This window comes from Rattus norvegicus, chromosome 8, assembly GCF_021556685.1.
Source record: "Rattus norvegicus strain SHRSP/BbbUtx chromosome 8, alternate assembly SHRSP_T2T, whole genome shotgun sequence".
Taxonomy (NCBI): domain Eukaryota; kingdom Metazoa; phylum Chordata; class Mammalia; order Rodentia; family Muridae; genus Rattus; species Rattus norvegicus.
In genome coordinates this window covers 7,574,753-7,598,304 of record NC_141541.1, presented here as the reverse complement: position 1 = coordinate 7,598,304, position 23,552 = coordinate 7,574,753, and the positions used below count along the sequence as shown (strand labels likewise).

The 23,552-nt window shown below is 44.0% G+C and overlaps 1 pseudogene; it reads right to left on the bottom strand.

The window, feature by feature from the left end:
- Positions 1–17,410: 17,410 nt before the first annotated feature.
- Envl-ps5 (MLV-related proviral Env polyprotein-like, pseudogene 5) lies at positions 17,411–20,384 on the bottom strand (annotated as a pseudogene).
- Positions 20,385–23,552: the final 3,168 nt, after the last annotated feature.

Genomic DNA, 23,552 nt, shown 5'->3' with positions numbered 1-23,552 from the left:
AGTGTCCTTTGCCTTACAGAAGCTTTGCAGTTTTATGAGGTCCCATTTGTCATTTCTTGATTTTAGAACGTAAGCCATTGGTGTTTTGTTCACGAAATTTTCCTCAGTGCTCATATGATCGAGACTCTTCCCCACTTCTTTTCTTTTAGTTTGAGTATATCTGGTTTGATGTGGAGGTCCTAGATCCACTTGGACTTAAGCTTTGTACAAGGTGATAAAAAAGGATCAATTTACATTCTTCTACATACTGACCTCCAGTTGAACCAGTACCATTTGCTGAAAAAACTATCTTTCTTCCATTGGATGGTTTTAGCTCCTTTGTCAAAGATCAAGTGATCATAGATGTGTGGGTTCATTTCTGAGTTTTCAATTCTGTTCCACTGATTTATCTGCCTGTCTCTGTACCAATACCATACAATTTTTATGACTATTGCTCTTGAGTTCAGGTATCGTGTTTCCAAAAGAAGTTCATTTATTGTTGAGTATATTTTTCCCTATCCTGGGTATTTTGTTATTCCAAACGAATTTGCAAATTGCTCTTTCTATCTCTATAAAGAATTGAGTAGGAATTTTGATTGGAATTGCATTGAATCTGTAGCTTGTTTTTAGCAAGATAGCCTTTTTTTTTTTTTTTTTTTTTTTTTTTTTTTTTTTTTTTTTTACTATATTAATCCTGCCAATCCATGAGCATGGGAGATATTTCCATCTTCTGAGATCTTCTTCAATTTCTTTCATCAGAGACTTGATGTTCTTGTCATACAGATCTTTCACTTGCTTGGTTAAAGTCACACCAAGATATTTTATATTATTTGCGACAATTGTGAAGGGTGTCATTTCCCTAATTTCTTTCGCAACCTGTTTATCCTTTGAGTAGAGGAAGGCTACTGATTTTTTTTCTTAGTTAATTTTATACCCTGACACTTTGCTAAAGTTGTTCATCAGGATAAGTAGTTCTCTGGTGGAACTTTTGGGGTCACTTAAGTATACTATCATATCATCTGCACATAGTGATATTTTGACTTCTTCCCTTCCAATTTCTTTCCCTTTGACCTCCTTTCATTGTCTGATTTCTCTGACTAGGACTTTGAGTACTTAAATGAAAAAGTAGGGAGAGAGTAGGTAGCCTTGTCTGGTCCCTGATTTTAGTGGGATTACTTCAAGTTTCTCTCCATTTAGTTTGATGTTAGCTACAGGTTTGTTGTATATTGCTTTTACTATGTTTGGATATGGGCCTTGATTTCTTGGTCTTTCTAGGACTTTTATCATAAAGGGGTGGTGAATTTTGTCAAATGCTTTTTCAGCATCTAATAAATGATCATGTGGTTCTTATTTTTGAGTTTGTTATATAGAGAATTGCATTGATGGATTTCTGTATATTAAACCATCCCTGCATCCGTGGGATGAAGCCTGCTTGTCATGATCATGACATCTGTCCAGTATCTTCTTGATAAGTCTCTGGTGAGACGTCTGGTGTAATTCTTACAGGTCTGCCTTTATATGTCACTTGACCTTTTTCCCTTACTCCTTTTAATATTATTTCTTTATTTTGTGCATTTGATGTTTTAACTACTATGGATGGGAAGAATTTCTGTTCTGGTCCAACCTATTTTGAGTTCTATAAGCTTCTTGTATGTGTATGGAAATCTCTTTCATTAGGTTAGGGCAGTTTTCTTTTATAATTTTGTTGAATATATTTACTGGCCCTTTAAGTTGGGAGTCTTCACTCTCTTCTGTATCTATTATTCTTAGGTTTGATCTTCTCATTTTGTCCTGGGTTTTCTGGGTATTTTAGGCTAAGATTTTTTTCTGTGTTTTACATTATCTTTGATGGTTGTTTCAATGTTTTTTAAGTATCTTCTGCCACTGAGAGTCTCTCTTCTGTCTCTTGTTCTCTGTTGGTGATGCTTGTATCTATGACTCTTTGTCTCTTCCTTAGGTTTTCTATCTCCAGGGTTGCCTCCCTTTGTACTTTTTTTATTGTTTCCATTTCCATTTTTAAATCCTGGATGGTTTTGTTCAATTCCTTTACGTGTATGGATGTGTTTTCCTGTAATTTATCTTGAGATTTTTGTGTTTCCTCTTTAATGGCTTCTACTTGTTTACTTGAGTTATCCAGCATTTCTTTAAGGTAGTTATTTATGTCCTTCTTAAAGTCTTCCATCCTTATCATAAAATGTGATTTTAAATCTAAATCTTGCTTTTCTGGTGTGTTTGTATATCCAGTATTTTCTTTGGGGGGAAAACTGGGCTCTGATGATGCCAAGTCGTCTTGGTTTCTGTTGCTTAGGTTTCTGTGCTTGCCTCTAGCCATTAGGTTGCCTCTGATGTTAGCCTGTCTTGCTGTTTCTGAGAGTGGTTTGACCCTCCTGTAGTCCTCTGTGTCAACACTCCTGTAGAACTGTTTTGCTGTTTTCTTTCAGCGTTTTCTGAGAACAGGTGCTCTGATATCAGGTTTATCAGTGCTTCTGGTTACTGTCTTTCAGCTTTAGGGAGGGCAGGAATCAGAAGTCTCCTGCCCCTCATTGCTCCTAAGTCCTGGCACCCAGGGGGCACAGTTAGCACTAGGTAATTCCCTCTTATGTCTGGAATGTGGGCAGAGGGTAGTCTCCTCTGATTTCTCAGAAGCGTCCACACTTCTGGGGGTCCAGCTCTCTCCCTCATGGGAATTGGGTGGAGGGAGCTGTTTGGCTGGTTCAGTTCAGTCCTGGGTGTAGTCCAGAACTGCAGGAACCAGCAGCTGACTCTTCATATATTCCTCTTTCTAGAGGCACTATGTAGTTTCCCCTTGGACCAGGGATGTGGGCAGAGGTGTGCAAAAGTGGCAGTCTGTCCTATGGTCTCAGGATGTCTGTCCTTGTGGGAGCCGTATTGGATTTGGGCCTGGTTGCCTTGTCACTGTTTGGCCTTAGTCTTAGATTGTAGGATCAAAAGCCTCTCCCTGTAATTTACGGCACAAGAAGTTTGCATTCATGGAAGGTTTTCAGCCTGAACAAGACCCTTCTGGGTCTCCAGCAAGGTTTGACCCCTGCTGAGCCCTGTCCTTGCATGTGGAAGCTTTTTGTTCCCAACTCTGAGGTCTGGCCAGGTACTTCTCACCTGAGTCAAAGAATTAGGCTGGCCTTCCGGGTTATTTCCCTAATTTATTCAGGCTACATAGTAGTCGGAACTCTCAGTCAGGGTTCCCCACTGTGCTTCGAAGATACCTGCTAGTGGTGTACTTGAGATATATAGTTTGGTCAATAAAGAAACCAGATGCTCTTCCTCTTCTGGCTTGACACGAATTACCTGTGTGTGTGTGTGTGTTTCTTTCATCCCACAGGCTTTCGCCCGATTTTCGGTACCGTGTTGGTGCAGGCACCGACATGTACTTCTGGGTGTTCAGCTCTCTTTTCCACAGGGTTTCGGTACAGGGAACTGTGTGATGGTATCAGCACACTTCCAGGCAGAACCATAAACAGGAAGTGCCCTGACTCAGAGGACTTCTTCCTCTGTGTGTCCCGAATCCACCAGGCAGGTCACTTGGAGCAGAAAGTGGGTCTTACCTCAGCTCTCACATGTGTAGGTGCTGCTTGTGACTGCCTTTCTGTGATTTGATTCTTATTCAATAAATTCTGCAATGAGAATGAAGCTGTCTTGCAAGTACCAGCTTGATTTCTGCATGATCTGTTGCTCAAACTTATGTTACTTGGACTGCTTGTTTGGGCCACAGTAGAAGAGGATGTGCTTAGTCCTTGGGACTAGATGTGCCAGTGTGTGTTGATATCCAAAGGTAGTTTCCCCTTATCTACATTTTTGCCTCCATGCTTTCTTGTGCCCAAAAGTGCTAGGAGTTTTAACTAGACACAACCTCATAGATTCTTGGGAGTTTCTATAGCACTAGGCTTCTAATTTGTCCCACAAATTCCCCCAAATGATTCTAGTTCTTTCTCTCCCATCACTCCTTCTCTGCCTATGTGATTCCCTCCTGTTTTCTCCAAATAGCCTTGGTCTCTGTTGCTTATGTTCTTGAACTAGCATCTTACCATCTTGTTATCTCTTGTGTTTGTTGGCCTTGCTTTCTTTGACTGGAGCCTTTCACTTTTTGAGCCTGTGAGTCTGTGATATTAGGTTTGTCAGCACTCTTGTGAGACCAACTCTCTCTGGGCAGGGTATGGGTCTGCAGATCTGTGCTACAGAGTTAGGTTTGGCCCTCACAGATGGAAACAGGGAGGAGCCTGCCCCCAGTTGCTCTGAGGTTCCTGAGCTCTGTTGTCTCCTGGCATATCCCTCTTTGGCCAGTTATTGGAGCAATAATATTCATCTCACCTGTGAACTTAGGAGTGGCAACACTCAAGGAGCCCAGCTCTCTCACTGACTGAATTTGAGTTCAGAGAGCTGTGCCACAGGGAAAACTCAGATGGATACCTGTCCCATTTTGAACTTTTTATTCCTCCAAATAAAAATTAGTATTATTCTTTAAAGGTCTGTAAAGAATTGTGTTGGAATTTTTATGTGAATTGTATTGGATTTGCAGACATCTTTTGGTAAGATGGTTATTTTTACTGTTAATTCTACTTATCAATGTGTATGAGTTGTTTGCATCTTCTGATATCTTGAATTTCTTTTCTCAAGAAATTGAAATTCCTTTCTTTCTTTCCATTGCTTGGTTTGAGATACACAAAGATATTTTTATATTACTTGTGACTATTGTGAAGAGTGTTGTTTCCCTAGCTTGTTTGTTTCTTTTTTTTAATCTTTATTAAGATGAGTATTTCTTATTTACATTTGGATTGTTATTCCCCTTCCTGGTTTCCAGGCCATCATACCAATAACCCCTCCCCCTCCTTTTCTATATGTGCTTTCCCTCCCCATCCTCCCCCGATTACCACCCTCCCCCAACAATCACGTTCACTGGGGGTTGAGTCTTGGCAGGACCAAGGGCTTCCCCTTCCACTGGTGTTCTTACTAGGCTGTTCCTTGCTACCTATGAGGTTGGAGCGTAGGTTCAGTCCATGTATAGTCTTTGGGTAGTGGCTTAGTCACTGGAAGCTCTGGTTGCTTGGCATTGTTAGTCATATGGGGTCTCAAGCCCCTTCAACTTCTTCCAGTCCTTTCTCTGATTCATTCAATGGGGGTCCCATTCTCAGTTCAGTGGTTTGCTGCTGGCATTCGCCTATGTATTTACTGTATTCTGGGTGTGTCTCTCAGGAGAGATCTACATCTGGTTCCTGTTGGCCTGCACTTCTTTGCTTCATCCATCTTATCTAGTTTGGTGGCTATATATGTATGGGCCACATGTGGGGCAGGTTCTGAATGGGTGTTCTTTCTGCCTCTGTTCTAAACTTTGCCTCCCTATTCCCTGCCAAGGGTATTCTTGTTCACCTTTTAAAGAAGGAGTGAAGCATTCGCATGTTGGTCATCCTTCTTCAGATTCATCTGTTATGTGCATCTAGGGTAATTCAAGCATTTGGGCTAATAGCCAATAATCAATGAGTTTATACCATGTGTGTTTTTCTGTGATTGGGTTACCTCAGTCAGGATGATATTTTCCAGTTCCATCCATTTGCCTATGAAATTCATCTTCTAAAATTCATGCTTCTGAAATTCATCAATCTAACAGCGGTACCTGTACATTTCCTGTAGTTTTTCAAGTTTTGTTGTTTATAGGCTTTTATAGTAGGATCTGATGATTTTTTGAATTTCCTCTGATTCTGTAGTTATGTCTCCCTTTTCATTTCTGATTTTGTTAATTTGGACACACTCTCCGTGTTCTCTCCTTAATCTGGCTAAGGGTTTATCTATCTTGTAAACTTTCTCAAAGAACCAACTTTTGATTCTGTTGATTCTTTGTATAGTCCTTTTTGTTTCTACTTGGTTGATTTCAGCTCTGAGTTTGATTATTTCCTGCTTTCTACTCCTCCTGGGTGTATTTGCTTCTTTTTGTTCTAGAGCTTTTAGGTGTGCTGTCAAACTGCTGATATATGCTCTCTCCTGTTTCTTTCTGCAGGCACTCAGAGCTGTGAGTTTTCCTCTTAGCACAACTTTCATTGTGTCCCATAAGTTCGGGTATGTTGTACCTTCATTTTCATTAAATTCTAAGAAGTCTTTAAGTTCTTTCTTTATTTCTTCCTTGACCAGGTTATCATTGAGTAGAGCTTTGTACAACTTCCATGTGTATGTGGGCGTTCTTCACTTATTGTTGAAGGCCAGCTTTAGCCCGTGGTGCCCTGATAGGACACATGGGATTATTTCTATCTTTCTGTATCTATTGAGACCTGTTTTATGACCAATTATATGGTCAATTTTGGAGAAAGTACCATGAGGTGGTGAGAAGAAGGCATATCCTTTTCTTTTAGGATAGAATGTTCTATAAATATCTGTTAAGTTCATTTGGTTCATGACTTCTCTTAATCTGTCTATGTGTCTGTTTAATTTCTGTTTCCATGATCTGTCCATTGAAAAGAGTGGTGTGTTTGTTCAGAGCAATGCCCTTGAAGCCCTCCATTGTTAATGTTATTATTATGGTTAGATTAAATATGACTGGGTTCATGGAAAATCCCCACCCAGCTGCTGAAGACTAATAAAAGTCTGGTGGTCAAGAAAAATAATAATATGATAAAAGTTCTCCTGTTGACTATTAATATGACAAACCTGTGACCTTTCTGACAACTTGTCAACATCAGCCTACTGCCTGACCACACGAATATTGTGTCCTTGGCCTGTGAAAATGTTTCTTACTTCCCCCTTCCCTCTGTTACCCATGTTATGGTATAAATTCAGCCTTGGAGAAAAATAAAATTGACGCCTTGATTAGACTCTTGTCTTGGCATCCTTTTTTGCGACTCTTGTACCCCATTCTCTTCCAGGTACCCCTGGACCCTTCGCTGACAGTTGTTGAAATCTCCAACTATTATTGTGTGAGGTGGAATGTGTTCTTTGAGCTTTAGTAAGGTTTCTTTTATGCATGTAGGTGCCCTTGTATTTGGAGCATAGATATTTAGGATTGAGAGGTCATCTTGGTGGATTTTCCTTTGATGAATATGACGTGTCCTTCCTTATCGTTTTTTAATAACTTTTAGATGAAAATCGATTTTATTCGATATTAGAGTGGCTACTCCAGCTTGCTTCTTCTGACCATTTGCTTGGAAAGTTGTTTTTCAGCCTTCACTCTGAGGTAGTGTCTGTCTTTGACTCTGAGGTGTGTTTCCTGTAGGTAGCAGAATGCAGGGTCCACATTGTGTATGCAGTTTGTTAATCTATGTCTTTTTATTGTAGAGTTGAGACCATTGATGTTGAGAGATATTAAGGAATAGTGATTATTGCTTCCTGTTATATTCATATTTGGATGTAAGATCATGTTTGTATGCTTTTCTTCTCTTTGTTTTGTGGCCAAGATGATTAGTTTCTTGCTTTTTCTTTTCTTTTTTTTTAAATTTTTTTTATTAACTTGAGTATTTCTTATTTACATTTCAAGTGTTATTACCTTTCCGGTTTCCGGGCCAACATCCCCATAACCTCTCCACCTCCCCTTCATCCCATCTCCATCCTCCCCCCATTGCCACCCTCCCCCCAACAATCTAGTTCACTGGGGGTTCAGTCTTAGCAGGACCAAGGGCTTCCCCTTCCACTGGTGATCTTACTACGATATTCATTGCTACCTATGAGGTCAGAGTCCAGGGTCAGTCCATGTATAGTCTTTAGGTAGTGGCTTAGTCCTTGGAAGCTCTGGTTGCTTGGCACTGTTGTTCATATGGGGACTTTAGCCCCTTCAAGCTCTTCCAGTTCTTTCTCTGATTCCTTCAACGGGGGTCCTCTTCTCAGTTCAGTGGTGTGCTGCTGGCATTCGCCCCTGTATTTGCTGTATTCTGGCTGTGTCTCTCAGGAGAGATCTACATCCGGCACCTGTCGGCCTGCACTTCTTTGCTTCATCCATCTTGTCTAATTGGGTGGCTGTTTTTGTATGGGCCACATGTGGGGCAGGCTCTGAATGGGTGTTCCTTCTGTCTCTGTTTTAATCTTTGCCTCCCTATTCCCTGCCAAGAGTATACTTGTTCCCCTTTTAAAGAAGGGGTGAAGCATTCACATTTTGATCATCCGTCTTGAGTTTCATGTGTTCTGTGAATCGAGGGTAATTCAAGCATTTGGGCTAATACCCACTTATCAATGAGTGCATACCATGTGTGTTGTTCTGTGATTGGGTTACCTCACTCAGCATGATATTTTAAAGTTCCAACCATTTGTCTATGAATTTCATAAAGGCATTGCTTTTGATAGCTGAGTAATATTCCATTGTGTAGATGTACCACATTTTCTGTATCCATTCCTCTGTTGAAGGGCATCTGGGTTCTTTCCAGCTTCTGGCTACTATAAATAAGGCTGCTAGGAACATAGTGGAGCTTGTGTCTTTTTTATATGTTGGGGCATCTTTTGGGTATATGCCCAAGAGAGCTATAGCTGGATCCTCAGGTAGATCAATATCCAATTTTGTGAGGAACCTCCAGACTGATTTCCAGAATGGTTGTACCAGTCTGCAATCCCACCAACAATGGAGGAGTGTTGCTCTTTCTCCACATCCTCGCCAGCATTTGCTGTCCCCTGAGTTTTTAATCTTAGCCATTCTCACTGGTGTGAGGTGAAATCTCAGGGTTGTTTTGATTTGCATTTCCCTTATGACTAAAGATGTTGAACATTTCTTTAGGTGTTTCTCAGCCATTCAGCATTCCTCAGCTGTGAATTCTTTGTTTAGCTCTGAACCCCATTTTTTAATAGGTTATTTGTCTCCCTGCGGTCTAACTTCTTGAGTTCTTTGTACATTTTGGATATAAGGCCTCTATCTGTTGTAGGATTGGAAAAGATCTTTTCCCAATCTGTTGGTTGCCGTTTTGTCCTAACCACAGTATCCTTTGCCTTACAGAAGCTTTCCCATTTGTTGATTCTTGATCTTAGAGCATAAACCATTGGTGTTTTGTTCAGGAAATTTTCCAATTTCCATGTGTTTGAGATGCTGTCCTAGTTTTTCTTCTATTACTTTGAGTGTATCTGGTTTGATGTGGAGGTCCTTGATCCACTTGGACTTATGTTTTGTACAGGGTGATAAGCATGGATCGATCTGCATTCTTCTACATGTTGACCTCCAGTTGAACCAGCACCATTTGCTGAAAATGCTATCTTTTTTCCATTGAATGGTTTTGTCTCCTTTGTCAAAATCAAGTGCCCATAGGTTTGGGTTCATTTCTGGGTCTTTAATTCTGCTCCATTGGTCTATCTGTCGGTCCCTGTACCAATACCATGCAGTTTTTATCACTATTGCTCTGTAATACTGCTTGAGTTCAGGGATAGTTATTCCCCCTGAAGTCCTTTTATTGTTGAGGTTAGTTTTGGGTATCCTGGGTTATTTGTTTTTCCAGATGAATTTGCAAATTGTTCTGTCTAACTCTTTGAAGAATTCCATTGTTATTTTGATGGGGATTGCATTGAATCTGTAGATCGCTTTTGGTAAAATGGCCATTTTTACTATATTAATCCTGCCAATCCATGAGCATGGGAGATCTTTCCATCTTCTGAGGTCTTCTTCAATTTCTCTCTTCAGAGTCTTGAAGTTCTTATTGTACAGATATTTTAGTTGCTTGGTTAAAAATTACACCGAGGTACTTTATATTATTTGGGTCTATTATGAAGGGTGCTGTTTCCCTAATTTCTTTCTCGGCTTGTTTTTCTTTTGTGTAGAGGAAGGCTACTGATTTATTTGAGTTAATTTTATACCCAGCCACTTTGCTGAAGTTGTTTATCAGCTTTAGTAGTTCTCTGGTGGAACTTTTGGGATCACTTAAATATACTATCATATCATCTGCAATAGTGATATTTTGACTTCTTTTTTTCCAATCTATATCCCCTTGATCTCCTTTTGTTGTCTGATTGCTCTGGCTAGAACTTCAAGAACTATATTGAATAAGTAGGGAGAGAGTGGGCAGCCTTGTCTAGTCCCTGATTTTAGTGGGATTGCTTCAAGTTTCTCACCATTTAGTTTAATGTTAGCAACTGGTTTGCTGTATATGGCTTTTACTATGTTTAGGTATGGGCCTTGAATTCCTATTCTTTCCAGGACTTTTATCATGAAGGGGTGCTGAATTTTGTCAAATGCTTTCTCAGCATCTAATGAAATGATCATGTGGTTTTTTTCTTTCAGTTTGTTTATATAATAGATCACGCTGATGGTTTTCCGTATATTAAACCATCCCTGCATGCCTGGGATGAAGCCTACTTGATCATGGTGGATGATTGTTTTGATGTGCCCTTGGATTTGGTTTGCCAGATTTTTTTGAGTATTTTTGCATTGATATTCATAAGGGAAATTGGTCTGAAGTTCTCTTTCTTTGTTGGGTCTTTGTGTGGTTTAGGTATAAGAGTAATTGTGGCTTCACAGAACGAATTCAGTAGCGCTCCATCTGTTTCAATTTTGTGGAATAGTTTGGTTAGTATTGGTATGAGGTATCTATGAAGGTCTGATAGAATTTTGCACTGAACCGATCTGGACCTGGGCTCTTTTTGGTTGGGAGACCATTAATGACTGCATCTATTTCTTTAGTAGCTATCGGGTTGTTTAAATGGTTCATTTGTTCCTGATTTAACTTAGTACCTGGTATATCTCTAGGAAATTGTACATTTCCTCCATATTTTCAACTTTTGTTGTTTATAGGCTTTTGTAGTAGGATCTGATGATTTTTTGAATTTCCTCTGATTCTGTAGTTATGTCTCCCTTTTCATTTCTGATTTTGTTAATTTGGACAAACTCTCTGTGTCCTCTCATTATTCTGGCTAAGGGTTTATCTATTTTGTTGATTTTCTCATAGAACCAACTTTTGGTTCTGTTGATTCTTTCTGTGGTCCCTTTTCATTCTACCTGGTTGATTTCAGCTCTGAGTTTGATTATTTCCTGCCTTCTACTCCTCCTGGGTGTATTTGCTTCTTTTTGTTCTAGAGCTTTTAGGTGTGCTGTCAAGCTGGTGACATATGCTCTCTCCTGTTTCTTTCTGCCGGCACTCAGAGCTATGAGTTTTCCTCTTAGTACAGCTTTCATTGTTTCCCATAAGTTTCGGTATGTTGTACCTTCATTTTCATTAAATTCTAAGAAGTCTTTTATTTCTTTCTTTATTTCTTCCTTGACCAGGTTATCGTTGAGTCGAGCATTGTTCAACTTCCACATATATGTGGGTGTTCTTCCCTTATTGTTATTGTGGACCAGCTTTAGGCCGTGGTGGTCTGATAGCAAGCATGTGATTATTTCTATCTTTCTGTACCTGATGAGGCTCGTTTTTTGACCAATAATATGGTCAATTTCGGAGAAAGTACCATGAGGAGTTGAGAAGAATGTATATCTTTTTGCTTTAGGATAGAATGTTCTATAAATATCTGTTAAGTCCATTTGGTTCATGACTTCTCTTAGTCTTTCTATGTCTCTGTTTAATTTCTGTTTCCATGATCTGTCCATTGATGAGAGTGGGGTGTTGAAATCTCCTACTATTATTGTGTGAGGTGCAATGTGTGTTTTGGGCTTTAGTAAGGTTTCTTTTACGTATGTGGGTGTCCTTGTATTTGGGGCATAGATATTTAGGATTGAGAGTTCATCCTGGTGGATTTTTCCTTTGGTGAATATGAAGTGTCCTTCTTTATCTTTTTTGATGACTTTTAGTTGAAAATTAATTTTATTCGATATTAGAATGGCTACTCCAGCTTGCATCTTCTGACCATTTGCTTGGAAAGTTGTTTTCAAGCCTTTCACTCTGAGGTAGTTTTTGTCTTTGTCCTGAGGTGTGTTTCCTGTAGGCAGCAGAATGCAGGGTCCTCATTGCGTATCCAGTTCTTAATCTATGTCTTTTTATTGGGGAGTTGAGGCCATTGATGTTGAGAGATATTAAGGAATAGTGATTATTGCTTCCTGTCATATTCATATTTTGATGTGAGGTTATGTTTGTGTGCTTTTCTTCTGTTTATTTTGTTGCCAAGACGATTAGTTTCTTGCTTCTTGGGTGTAGCTTGCCTCCTTATGTTGGGCTTTACCATTTATTATCCTTTGTAGCGCTGGATTTGTAGAAAGATATTGTGTAAATTTGGTTTTGTCATGGAATATCTTGGTTTCTCCATCTATGTTAATTGAGAGTTTTGCAGGATACAGTAACCTGGGCTAGGGTCTGTATGACATCTGTGCAGGATCTTCTGGCTTTCATAGTCTCTGCTGAGGAGTCTGGTGTGAATCTGATATGTTTGCCTTTATATGTTACTTGACCTTTTTCCCTTACTGCTTTTAATATTCTGTCTTTGTTTTGTGCATTTGATGTTTTGACTGTTATGCAACGGGAGGAGTTTCTTTTCTGGTCCAATCTGTTTGGAATTCTGTAGGCTTCTTGTATATATATGGGCATCTCTTTCTTTAGGTTTGGCAAGTTTTCTTCTATGATTTTGTTGAAGATATTTACTGGTCCTTTGAGCTGGCAGTCTCCACTCTCTTCTATACCTATTTTCCTTGGGTTTGATCTTCTCATTGAGTCCTGGATTTCCTGTATGTTTTGGACCTGTAGCTTTTTCCATTTTACATTTTCTTTGACTGTTGTGTCTATGATTTCTATGTAATCTTCTGCTCCTGAGATTCTCTCTTCTGTCTCTTGTATTCTGTTTGTGATGCTTGTATCTATGGTTCCTTGTCTCTTCCTTTGGTTTTCTATATCCAGGGTTGTTTTCCTGTGTCCTTTCTTTATTGCTTCTATTTCCATTTTTAAGTCAGTCGCCTGTTTGATTATGTTTTCTTGGAATTCTTTCATGGATTTTTGTGTTTCCTCTCTGTAGGCTTTTACTTGTTTATTTATGTTTTCCTCTGTTTCTCTAAGGGAGTTCTTCATGTCTTTCTTGAAGTCCTCCAGCATCATGATCAAATGTGATTTTAAATGTATATCTTGCATTTCTGTTTTGTTTGGATATTCATTGTTTGCTTTGGTGGGAGAATTGGGCTTTGATGATGCCATGTAGTCTTGGTTTCTGTTGCTTGTGTTCCTGCACTTGCCTCTCGCCATCAGGCTGTCTCTGGTGTTACCCTGTTGTGCTATGTCTGACATTCGCTATACCGTCCTATAGGCCTGTGTGTCAGGAGTGCTGTAGACCTGTTTTCCTATTTTCATTCAGCCATTTATGGGAACAGAGTGTTCTGCTTTCAGGTGTGTAGTCTTTCCTGTGTACTGGTCTTCAGCTGTTCCTGTGGGCCTGTGTCCTGTGTTCAATGGGCAGGTCGCTTGGAGCAGAAAAGTTGGTCTTACCCATGGTCCCAGGGCTCGAGTTGCTCGTGGAGGGCTGCTTTTGAGCTCTCTGTGAGGGCAGCAACCATGAGGGCCTGTGCTGCCTTTACCTGGAGCCCCCGTGCACAGGGGTCCCAGATGGCGTTTGGTGTTTTCCTCTAGAGTCAGAAATGTGGGCAGAGTATAGTCTCCTCTGGCTTCCCAGGTGTGTCTGCCCCTCTGAAGGTTTAGCTCTCCCTCCCACGGGATTTCGGTTCTGAGAATTGTTGACTGATTCCCTTCAGGTCCGGGCGATGTCTGGACTGTGGGCAATCTGCAGTTCTAGTGCCCCTATCTCCTGCTTCCCAGAGGCCAGATACAGTTTCCTCTTGGGTCAGGGATGTGTGCATGGGTGGGAAGTATTGGTGGTCTCTCCCTCTCTGCAGTCTCAGGAGTGCCCACCTGTCTGGGTCGTGAGCTCTCTCTCCTAAGGGGTTTGGGAGCAGTGAGTTTCCCTAGTTTCTTTCTGAGTGCTTTTTATTATTTCTTTATAGGAGAGCTACTTATGTATTTGAACAAATTTTGTTTCCCCCTACTTTGTTGAAAGTGTTTACTATTTGTAGTAGATTCCTGGTATAAGTTTTGGTTTCACTTATGTTCTTCCTTTCCAATTCCTATCCACTTGATCTCTTTTAATTGTCTTATTGTTGTGGCTAAAATTTCAATGTCTATATTGACTAGATATGGAGAGAGTGGAGAGCCTTTTCTTATACCCACATTTACTGGAATTATTTCAAGTTCCCGTTTAATTTGATGTTGGATATTTGTCAGCTTTATACTATCTTTTTGTGTTTAGGTATGTTCTTGTATCTCTGATTTCTTCAAGACATGAAGGAACATTCGATTTCTTTTCAAGCCTTTTATAACATCTACTGAGAAAACCAGATGGTTTTTTTTCTTTTACTTTGTTCATAAGGTGAATTGCATTGATGTAATTTCATATGTTGAATCAACCTTCCATCTCTGCAATGACTTCAACATGGTGGACAATGTTTTTGATGTGTTTCTGAATTTGATTTCTGGGTATTTGTTCGTGGGTTTGGTTTGTGGGTATTTTATTGAGTATTTTTTGCATCAGTGCTGATAAGAGAAATTGTTCTGAATTCTCTTTCTGATTTTAGTCTTTGTGAGGTTTATGTATCAGGGTGTCTGTTTCTTCATAGGATGAATTTTGCAGTGTTCCTTCTGTTTCTATTTTGTGGAGTAGTTTGAGGAGTATTGATATTAGCTTTCCTTTGAAAATCAGTTAGAGTCCTGTGCAAAATTCATCTGTCTTTGGATCTTTATCGTTTGGGAGACTTTTAATGATTTTAATAATTCATCCTTAGGAATTAAAGGGCTGTTTAAATAGTTTATATGATCTTGATTTAACATTAGTAAGTGGTATCTGTCAGGAAAAATCATGTGATTCATTGGATTTTCCAATTTTGTGTCATACAGACCTAATATGAAGTAAGACCTAATGAATTTCCTTGGCATCTGCTGTTATGTTTTCCTTTTTATTTCTGATCTTGTTAATTTCAGAATCTCTGGCCCATTCAGTCAGTTTGGATAAGGATTTATTTATTTTGTTGATTTTCTCAAATAACCAGGTATTGGTTTCCTTGATTCTTTGTATTGCTTGCTTTCTTTCTGCTTGGTTTATTTCAGCCCTGAGTTTATTTCTTGCAGTCTATTCCACTTGTTTGTGTTTGTTTCCGTTTGTTCTACGACTTTCAAGTATGCTAGTTGAGCAACTGTCTAAGTTGCTAGAATGAGATCACTCAAAATTTTGTAAAGGTACTTAATGTTGGCGGCTGCGGCTCCGCCCACGTCCGTGGCCGCCTGGGTGCTTGCAGCACCCGCCACACTGCTCGGGCGGGGTGCTGGTTTGCTAGCGAGTGTGAAACCGCGTGTTAATGTAAGCGGCGCAAGAGGCGCGGGCGGCGGCAGGAGCAGCGGCGGGGACCCCGCGTCCCGGGGCAGGAGCCGGGACTCGCCTTCGACGTGACCCTCTGTGGAGGGAGGCAGAGCGGCAGCGTGCTCTCCGTCGCGCGGACGTTTGCCTCCGGGTCGTGAGAGAACTTTGCGCCGACTGGAGCTGGTCAGCCCTTTGCTTAGAGCCGAGGAGGGGAAGGCAGTGTTAGAGCCGCGGAGAGAGCCCGGCGGCCTGATGCCCCGGGCAGGGGCGCGGCGGGCGGCCAAAGAGCTGCACCGCGAGCAGTAGCCGTGGACTGGAGGGAGAGCGCATACTGGCGTGACCCTGCCTGGACCCTGCTTGGGCTCCGCAGCTTCAAGCCGCGCCGGAGACTCTGCAACGCCGGTCGACGAGCCGGGGGTAACCCGGAGCACACCGTCGTAGGAGCGGGTGACCTCCCGACCCGAGAAGCGGCGCTCGCCTCTGGCTGTCTACGTGGGTTTTAGCCAAGGCGCCACCTGCACAGCCGCCGACGCAGGGAGGAGACACACAGCCCCCCTGCATCCGTGAGCCACCGAAGGGAGCGCACCCGGGGCACGGGGTGGAGGGCCGCGGTAGGTCCGGGCGCCCCCGCTGCTCAGACTCCCAGGCGCGGGGCCGAGCCGCCCGCAATGTGGCCCTGAGGGCGGGGGCCGCACCCGTCGCGCCCTGGCCTTGCATCCCGAGCGCCCTGTGCGCCGGCCTGCTGCGCTGCTTCGGGTTCCTCCGTGGAATTCAAGTTGGAAGTGGCGCGGAGGATAGAGCTATCCCGGAACAGAGCCGCGGCTGCTGCCAGAGCGATGTTCCCTCAGAGCCGGCACCCAACGCCGCACCAGGCTGCAGGCCAGCCCTTTAAGTTCACTATCCGGGAGTCCCTGGACCGGATTAAGGAGGAATTCCAGTTCCTGCAGACGCAGTATCACAGTCTTAATTTGGAGTGTGAGAAATTGGCAAGTGAAAAGACAGAAATGCAGAGACACTACGTGATGTATTATGAAATGTCATATGGATTAAACATTGAAATGCATAAACAGCCAATGAACGTGTTGGAAGGTGCTTCAGCCTTAGTGGTTTTAAAAGCATGAAAAGATTAGTGACTGGAAAGCTTTAGCAATGACTTGCGTTTGCAAGTTCCCATAAAATTCACACTTATGGCTACTATAATGGTGTATAAAAAGAGTATTGAGCTGGAACAAGACACTAAGAACCTCATAAGAGAAGAAAAGCTAAATGTTTGCTCAGCCCAAAGGACCCTCAATTGAGTAGTCATTGTCTGCCAAAGAAAGCATTAATGGCAGGGTGCAAGTGTTCTGGAGATATGCTGACATTCACTTTATCAAAATGCTGGTACAATAAGTCTTTTAGAAATCGATTGACTCTTAAAAAATTATCATCAGATGAAGTTGCACAGTTGGACACGTTTCAAAGTGCAACAATACAATTCTTACTTGATGTATATGTGCTATTTCATCTCAGACCCTTGTTTCATTAAATTAAAGAGCATGGCTGACCGGCTGGGGCATGGTGGGGAAATTGATTAGTTCAGCTTTCAGAGATCTTCCTTATATTCAAAGATTTTCATTAAGCAAGTTTGTTTCAGAGTTGAATTCTGCTTTTGTAACTCTGTACTCTTTGATTTTTAATTCATCATAGATTTCATAATCTTGTACATTAGATCTGTTCTCAGATACATGTTTTCAGAGCACAAAGTTCAGAGCCTTTCCTTTGAAAAGTTCTCAGGGAGAACTTTCCCTTGGGATGGAGACCCTCCAACTTTAATGACCAGACCGAGTCCACAGGATGCAATCAGCAAGAGGATTTGGTTTATTGTCGGGATACACAGGCACAGGCACCTGTGGGCGCTTCAGTCACTCGGGGGACTGGCGCGCCCCACGGAACCAAGGATGGGCTTTTTATAGGATTCTGGGGAGCAGAAGCAAGCATACAGAAGCAGATGCATGGTTACAGGGATATAATTGGTGGATTCTAATGTGGCAAGGGTTCAGCCTGGGGGCAAGTTTCCTAGCTACCTTCCTGAAACATAAGGGCTGACTCGGCCCCCCAAGGGTTCAGCCCGGGGGCAAGTTTCCTAGCTACCTTCCTGGAACATAATGACTGACTTGGCCCCCCACTAGGGTGTGGGACCTCTCCCGGGGCTTTTCTCATTGTCAGGTGCTCAACCGCAGTCGTCCTGTTGCCAGGCCTTCAACCAAACATATCCTGCTTGGCAGCCGCTGTGTACTCAGTTTTCTAACCTTTCCCTGAACCAGTCATCTTAAGTACAGCCTTGCAAAATGGCGTTACTGCTGCTAAGCTGGGGTCTTTCATTCCCCCATTTTTTTTTTTTTTTTGCTAACTTTGAGTGAAATCTTTCACTCGACTTGGTCAAGAAATTTCTGTCTCTTGTTGTCTCAGCCTATGGTACTGCTGCGTCAGTACGAGGGTCTGAATGACTGAAAGTCTATCCCTCATGAACTGTACCAGCCTATTAAGGATGCAGGGTCCAAAAAGAAGAATTAGGAGAAGAATAAGTAGGGGTCCCATCAGGGTAGACAGGAGGGTAGCAAACCAAGGGGATCGGTTTAACCACCCCTCGAACCATCCCTGTTGGGAATCAAACAGTTTTTGTCTTTGGGCCAGGCGTTCTCGAAGCTTAGCCATATTATCTTACTATTCCAGTATGGTCTGCATAGAAACAGCACTCTTCTTTTAGAGCAGCACATAATCCACCCTCGCGGAGGAACAACATATCTAGCCCTCGTCTATTTTGGAGGACCACTTCAGACAACGATGTTAAGGACTTTTCTAATGCACTCACAGACTCTTCTATAGCTTTAAGATCTGCATTCATGGCTGCTTGTAACTGACGGAAATGGCCAGTTTCAATGAGTGCAGTGGTCCCGGTCCCTACAGCCGAGGCCACTCCCCCCAAGGTGATTCCTCCTAGGAGTAAAGCTAAAGTCAGGGTGGCAGGCTCTCGTCAGAAACGAGTCTGTCTCTCGAAAAACGAGTATATATACTCGGATTCATGGTAGGTGACTTTGGGCCAAATTTCTACTAATACACAATAGTCAGAGGATTGGTTGAGGACTGTGGCTGAGATACAGGGTGTTAGTCCAGTATTGCAGGCACAGTATGTGCCTTTTGGGGCTGCCAGGAAGTAGTTCCCGATGGGAATCTTCTGAGTGGTGTTGCAGAGGGTCTGGTGTGTGTGGGGTACATTCCCCAAGCAGAGCCCTCGTCCCGAGACCTCAGGCAGAGTTAGTTTGTGGCTGGGGGTATTGGCACAACTGTCTGGGGCAGTAGTCAGGTTGGTATAATTTCCAATGACTGCCACCCCTTCATAATAGGGCGGACCGGAAACGAGGCACAACCAGCACTCCTGAGTCCTAAAAGGGTCTGAATAGTTGAGAGCCAGATATGCACCAGCCACCAAATTGAATAATCGATCCCCGGTGCCTGGCGACGGGGAGATCAAAATGGTGGAGCCCCCCGTTGTGGAGAAGGGGCTTGTAGGGGTACTACCAGGGGCCTGGGTGACCTTAGGCAATGACGGGGGTTGGGCTTGTGCCGGGAGCGAGGGAGGCTTCTGATCTGGTAGAACTAGGTTGGGTCCAATGGGTCGAGTGGCCAGGGGAGAGACTTGTCTATTTAGAGAGAACAGACCCACGGGATCGGTCCCTGTGACGTATAAGCGCAGGCCCCAAGATTTGGGCCCGTCCCAGGTCGCTCTACTACCTGAGTTGGTGAAGTGGAGGACGAGGGGATTGCATTTCGCGCCCTGTTTACACAAGGTGTAAGGAAGCCGACCGTCTCGTTTCAGAGTTATCAGGTCCCAAGATGAGGATGGCTTCCAATACGCATCCCCAGTAGTCTCACATCCCCACTGGGCACAGTACCCACTCCCCGGCCCTCCGCACTGCCGGCTCACTCTGTGTCCAGGGCAAACGTATATCTCTTTGCTGTGGGAAGCCGGACTGCAACCATAGTAGGTGGTTGAGGGATGCCAATTATGGGTAGTGCCAGGCTCCCACTTGTAGTCTATCACATCACAAAGGTCAAAGTATAAGGGAGGGAAGGCATCGGCCAGCGTCCCCCTTACGGAGGTAGCATTAGCCAGCCTTCCTGTCATGAGATTAGTGACTATCCAGGTAATGTTATAAATGTGGTGGGGGCTTATTCCCCCACTGACTCTAGGCCACAAAAGGACTAGGAGGAGCCACGTAGGAGTTTTAACTTTAAGGGGTTTGGAGTGCGCTGAACTCTCCATGTCTGGGGTGTAGTGTTGTGATTAGTCAATTCCTCAGACCGGACTGCCTTGACGTGTGATGCGTGGATCCAAGCCGCGACTCTGTCTACCTTTAGGGTGGTCGGGGTAGTCAGGAGGACGGTGTAGTGTCCTTTCCACCGTGGCTCGAGATTCTTGGTCTGGTGTCTGCGCACCCACACGGTGTCTCCAATCTGGAACGGGTGTGGCACCACCGGATGCTCAAGCTTGTCCTGGTAAGCAGCGGCCAAAGGTCTCCAGACGTCTCTCTGCACAATCTGTAGGGCCTGTAAATGGGCCCTCAGAGAAGGGCTGTCAGCAAAATCAGCAATGTTTGAATCAAAGAAATGGACAAATGGGGGTGGTGCTCCATACATTATTTCAAAAGGAGTTAGACCATGGGGGCCCGGGGTATTCCGGGCCCGATATAGAACTAGGGGAAGGAGGGCCACCCAATCCTTTGAGCCAGTTGCAAGCGTAAGTTTGGATAAAGTCTCCTTAATTGTTCTATTCATGCGTTCTACCTGACCTGAACTCTGGGGTCTATAGGCACAATGTAATTTCCAATCAATCCCCAGCAATTTGGCCACCAACTGACTTACTTGGGAGACGAAAGCGGGCCCGTTGTCCGACCCCAACGCTTGAGGCATGCCATACCTGGGAAAGATTTCCTCGAGGAGCTTCTTGGTGACCATTTTTGCAGTCTCGTGCTTTGTGGGGAATGCTTCGACCCATCCTGAGAAGGTGTCTACAAACACTAGGAGATACTTGTATCCATACATACCTGGTTTAATTTCAGTAAAATCAATTTCCCAATGGATGCCGGGACGGTGTCCCCTAGGACGAACTCCTTGTCCAATCATGGTCCTTCCCGGGTTAACCTGAGCGCACACTTTGCAACTCTCAGTCACCTTTTGTATCGCTTTGTCCCGATTCAAAAACCACAGATTTATCTCTTCTTGATCTAGTAAGGTTTTCATCTTCTTAAACCCCAAATGGGTTAATTTGTGTAAAAAGGAGATCAATTCAAAAGTCATTTTTATTGGCATAACTGTCTTTCCTTTGTAGACCCACTGTTTTAGTTGAGGGTGGTAGATGGCCCCCATTTTTTCTAGGAGCTCTATGTCCTCATGGGCATAAACCCAACTGGTTTGTCCCACTGGTGGGGGCGTGGGTTGGTCTGGGCTATTTAAGGGCAAGATTTGTTTGCTCATGGCCGCTTCTCGCGCCGTGGCATCGGCCAGCCGGTTTCCTCGTGCCTCTGGGTTGTGCCCTTTCTGGTGTCCTGGACAATACATAATACTCAGTCTTTTGGGCAAGAATAGGGCTTCTAAGAGGGCCAGAATTTCAGCCTTATTTTTAATATCTTTACCCTCAGATGTGAGCAGCCCCCGCCTCCGGTAGATCTCCCCGTGGATGTGTGCCAAGGCAAAGGCATAACGGCTGTCTGTATATACATTTAGCCTCTTACCTTTTGCCATCTTGAGCGCCTGAGTCAAGGCGATGAGTTCAGCTCGTTGTGCGGAGGTACCAGCAGGCTAGGCTTTCGCCCAAATTACTTTGTCCTCCATAGTGACCGCAGCTCCAGCCTTTCGCTCTCCCTTTGCCAAGAAGCTGCTGCCATCAGTGTACCATGTGTGGTCAGCATTCTGAAGAGGCTGGTCCGATAGGTCCGGCCTGGTTCCATGTACTTCTTCGAGGATTTGTAGGCAGTCATGCTGTTCTGCCTCCTCTGGTAGAGGAAGCAAGGTGGCAGGATTGAGGGCGACTACGGGCCCAAACTGAACCCGTTCTGCATCCAGTAACAAGGCTTGGTAGTGGGTCATGTGGGAATTAGAGAGCCAGTGGTCTGGGGGCTGCTTTACCAAGGCCTCCACTGCGTGGGGTGCTAGGATGGTGAGTGGCTGTCCCAAAGTCAATTTTCCAGCGTCCTTGATCAGGACAGCAATAGCAGCCACCATCCTTAGGCACAGTGGCCAGCCGGAGGCCACAGGGTCCAATTTCTTAGACAGGTAGGCTACAGGGCGTTTCCAGGGTCCCAACCTTTGTGTTAGGACCCCTTTAGCATACCCCTGTTTCTCATCGATGAACAGTTCAAAAGGTTTGGTAATATCAGGGAGACCCAAGGCAGGGGAGGACAATAAGGCCTGTTTGATGTTTTCAAATGCTTTTTGCTGCTCTGGTCCCCACTGGAAGAGCACCCCCGGTTTAGTGAGGGGGTACAAAGGGGCTGCCATTTCAGCAAACCCAGGAATCCAGAGGCGGCAGAATCCCGCCGTCCCCAAGAACTCTCGTAGCTGTCGGCCATTCTTGGGGGCAGGGATGCCGGCCACAGTCTGTCTCCTGGCCGGGGTCAGCCATCGCTGTCCATCCCGTAGTTGGTAGCCTAAATAAGTAACCTGGGTCTGGCAAATTTGAGCCTTTTTGGCAGAGGCTCGGTAGCCCAATCGTCCCAAAATCTGTAAGAGGGATTCAGTTCCCCGTTGGCATGCAGTTTCAGAAGTGGCCGCTAGGAGGAGGTCATCCACATATTGCAGGAGTATGAGGGTGGGATGCTGAACCCTAAAGTCAGCTAAGTCCCGATGTAAGGCCTCATCAAAGAGCGTTGGGCTGTTTTTAAACCCTTGAGGCAGTCTTGTCCAAGTTAATTGTCCTGAAAGCCCTATTTCAGGGTCTTTCCACTCAAAGGCAAATAAGGGTTGGCTTTTCGGGCTCAGCCGGAGGCAAAAGAAGGCATCTTTCAGGTCCAAAACCGTATACCAAGTATGTGTAGGGGGCAGTGTACTGAGCAAATTGTAAGGGTTTGGAACAGTCGGATGAATATCTTCTACCCTCTTGTTGACCTCTCTCAAGTCTTGTACTGGCTATAATCTCCAGTGCCGGGTTTCTTAACAGGCAGAAGAGGCGTATTCCAAGGCGACCGGCAGGGATCCAGAAGCCTCGTAATGTGAGGCCTTATGCCTTGATAAGCTTCATGTGACAGGGGGTATTGTTTTATGGAGACTGGAGTTGCAGTGGCCTTTAACGGTATAATTAAGGGGGGCTGTTGGAGCGCCAACCCCATCCCACCAGTCTCTGCCCAAGCCAGTGGAAAATTCGTGACCCAAGTGTCTATTTCTAGGGATTGTGGCTTGTCCTGTCCCGGTTCATATAGTCTATATTCATCCTCTAATTGTAGGGTTAGAACTTGAAGGTGAGTTCCGTGGGGGCCAGTTATTCGGGCCCCTCCTTCCTCGAAATGAATTTGTGCTTTTAGTTTGGTGAGCAGGTCACGGCCCAGCAGAGGGTACGGGCAGTCCGGAACATGTAAGAAGGAATGGGTCACCTTACCGGTAGCCAGCTGAACCCGGCGGTCCGTAGTCCATCGGTATTGTTTCTCACCAGTAGCTCCTTGTACCCAGGCCGTCCGGTCGCTGAGTTGTCCTGAAGCTTGAGTGAGGACTGAATGCTGGGCTCCTGTGTCTACCAGGAAAGTAACCGTCTGCCCCCCAACTTTAAGCGTTACCCTGGGCTCGGGGGGGGGGCTCCTGGCCCTGACCTCCCTAATCTTTATCTAGAGCCAAGAGGGAGGTTCGTGGTCGAGACTTTCGGGGTCCGCCAGGCTTCTTGGGGCACTCTCTGGCCCAGTGCCCTTTCTCTTTGCAATAGGCACATTGATCTTTATCCAGCTTCAGCCCCTTTCGAGCTCCCCCCCTATCTCCCTTCCTTTCTTGGCCCTGAACTACAGCGGCCAAGATTCGACTCAATTCTTTGTTTCTTTTTTTTTTATCTCTCTCTTCCCTCTCTCTGCGAACTCTATCTTCTTTTTCTTCTTGTGTCTCTCTCTTATTAAAAATCCTTTCAGCTTCTTTAAGTAAATCCTGTAATGTATAGCCCTGCAAATTTTCTAACCTCTGTAACTTAGTCCTGATATCTGGAGCAGCCTGCCAGATGAAGGACATAGAGACACTCGTCATTTGTCCTGGGTCATCTGGGTCATAGGGAGTGTACATACGGTAGGCCTCCTTAAGTCTCTCTAGAAAGGCGGAGGGAGTTTCCCCTGCTTCCT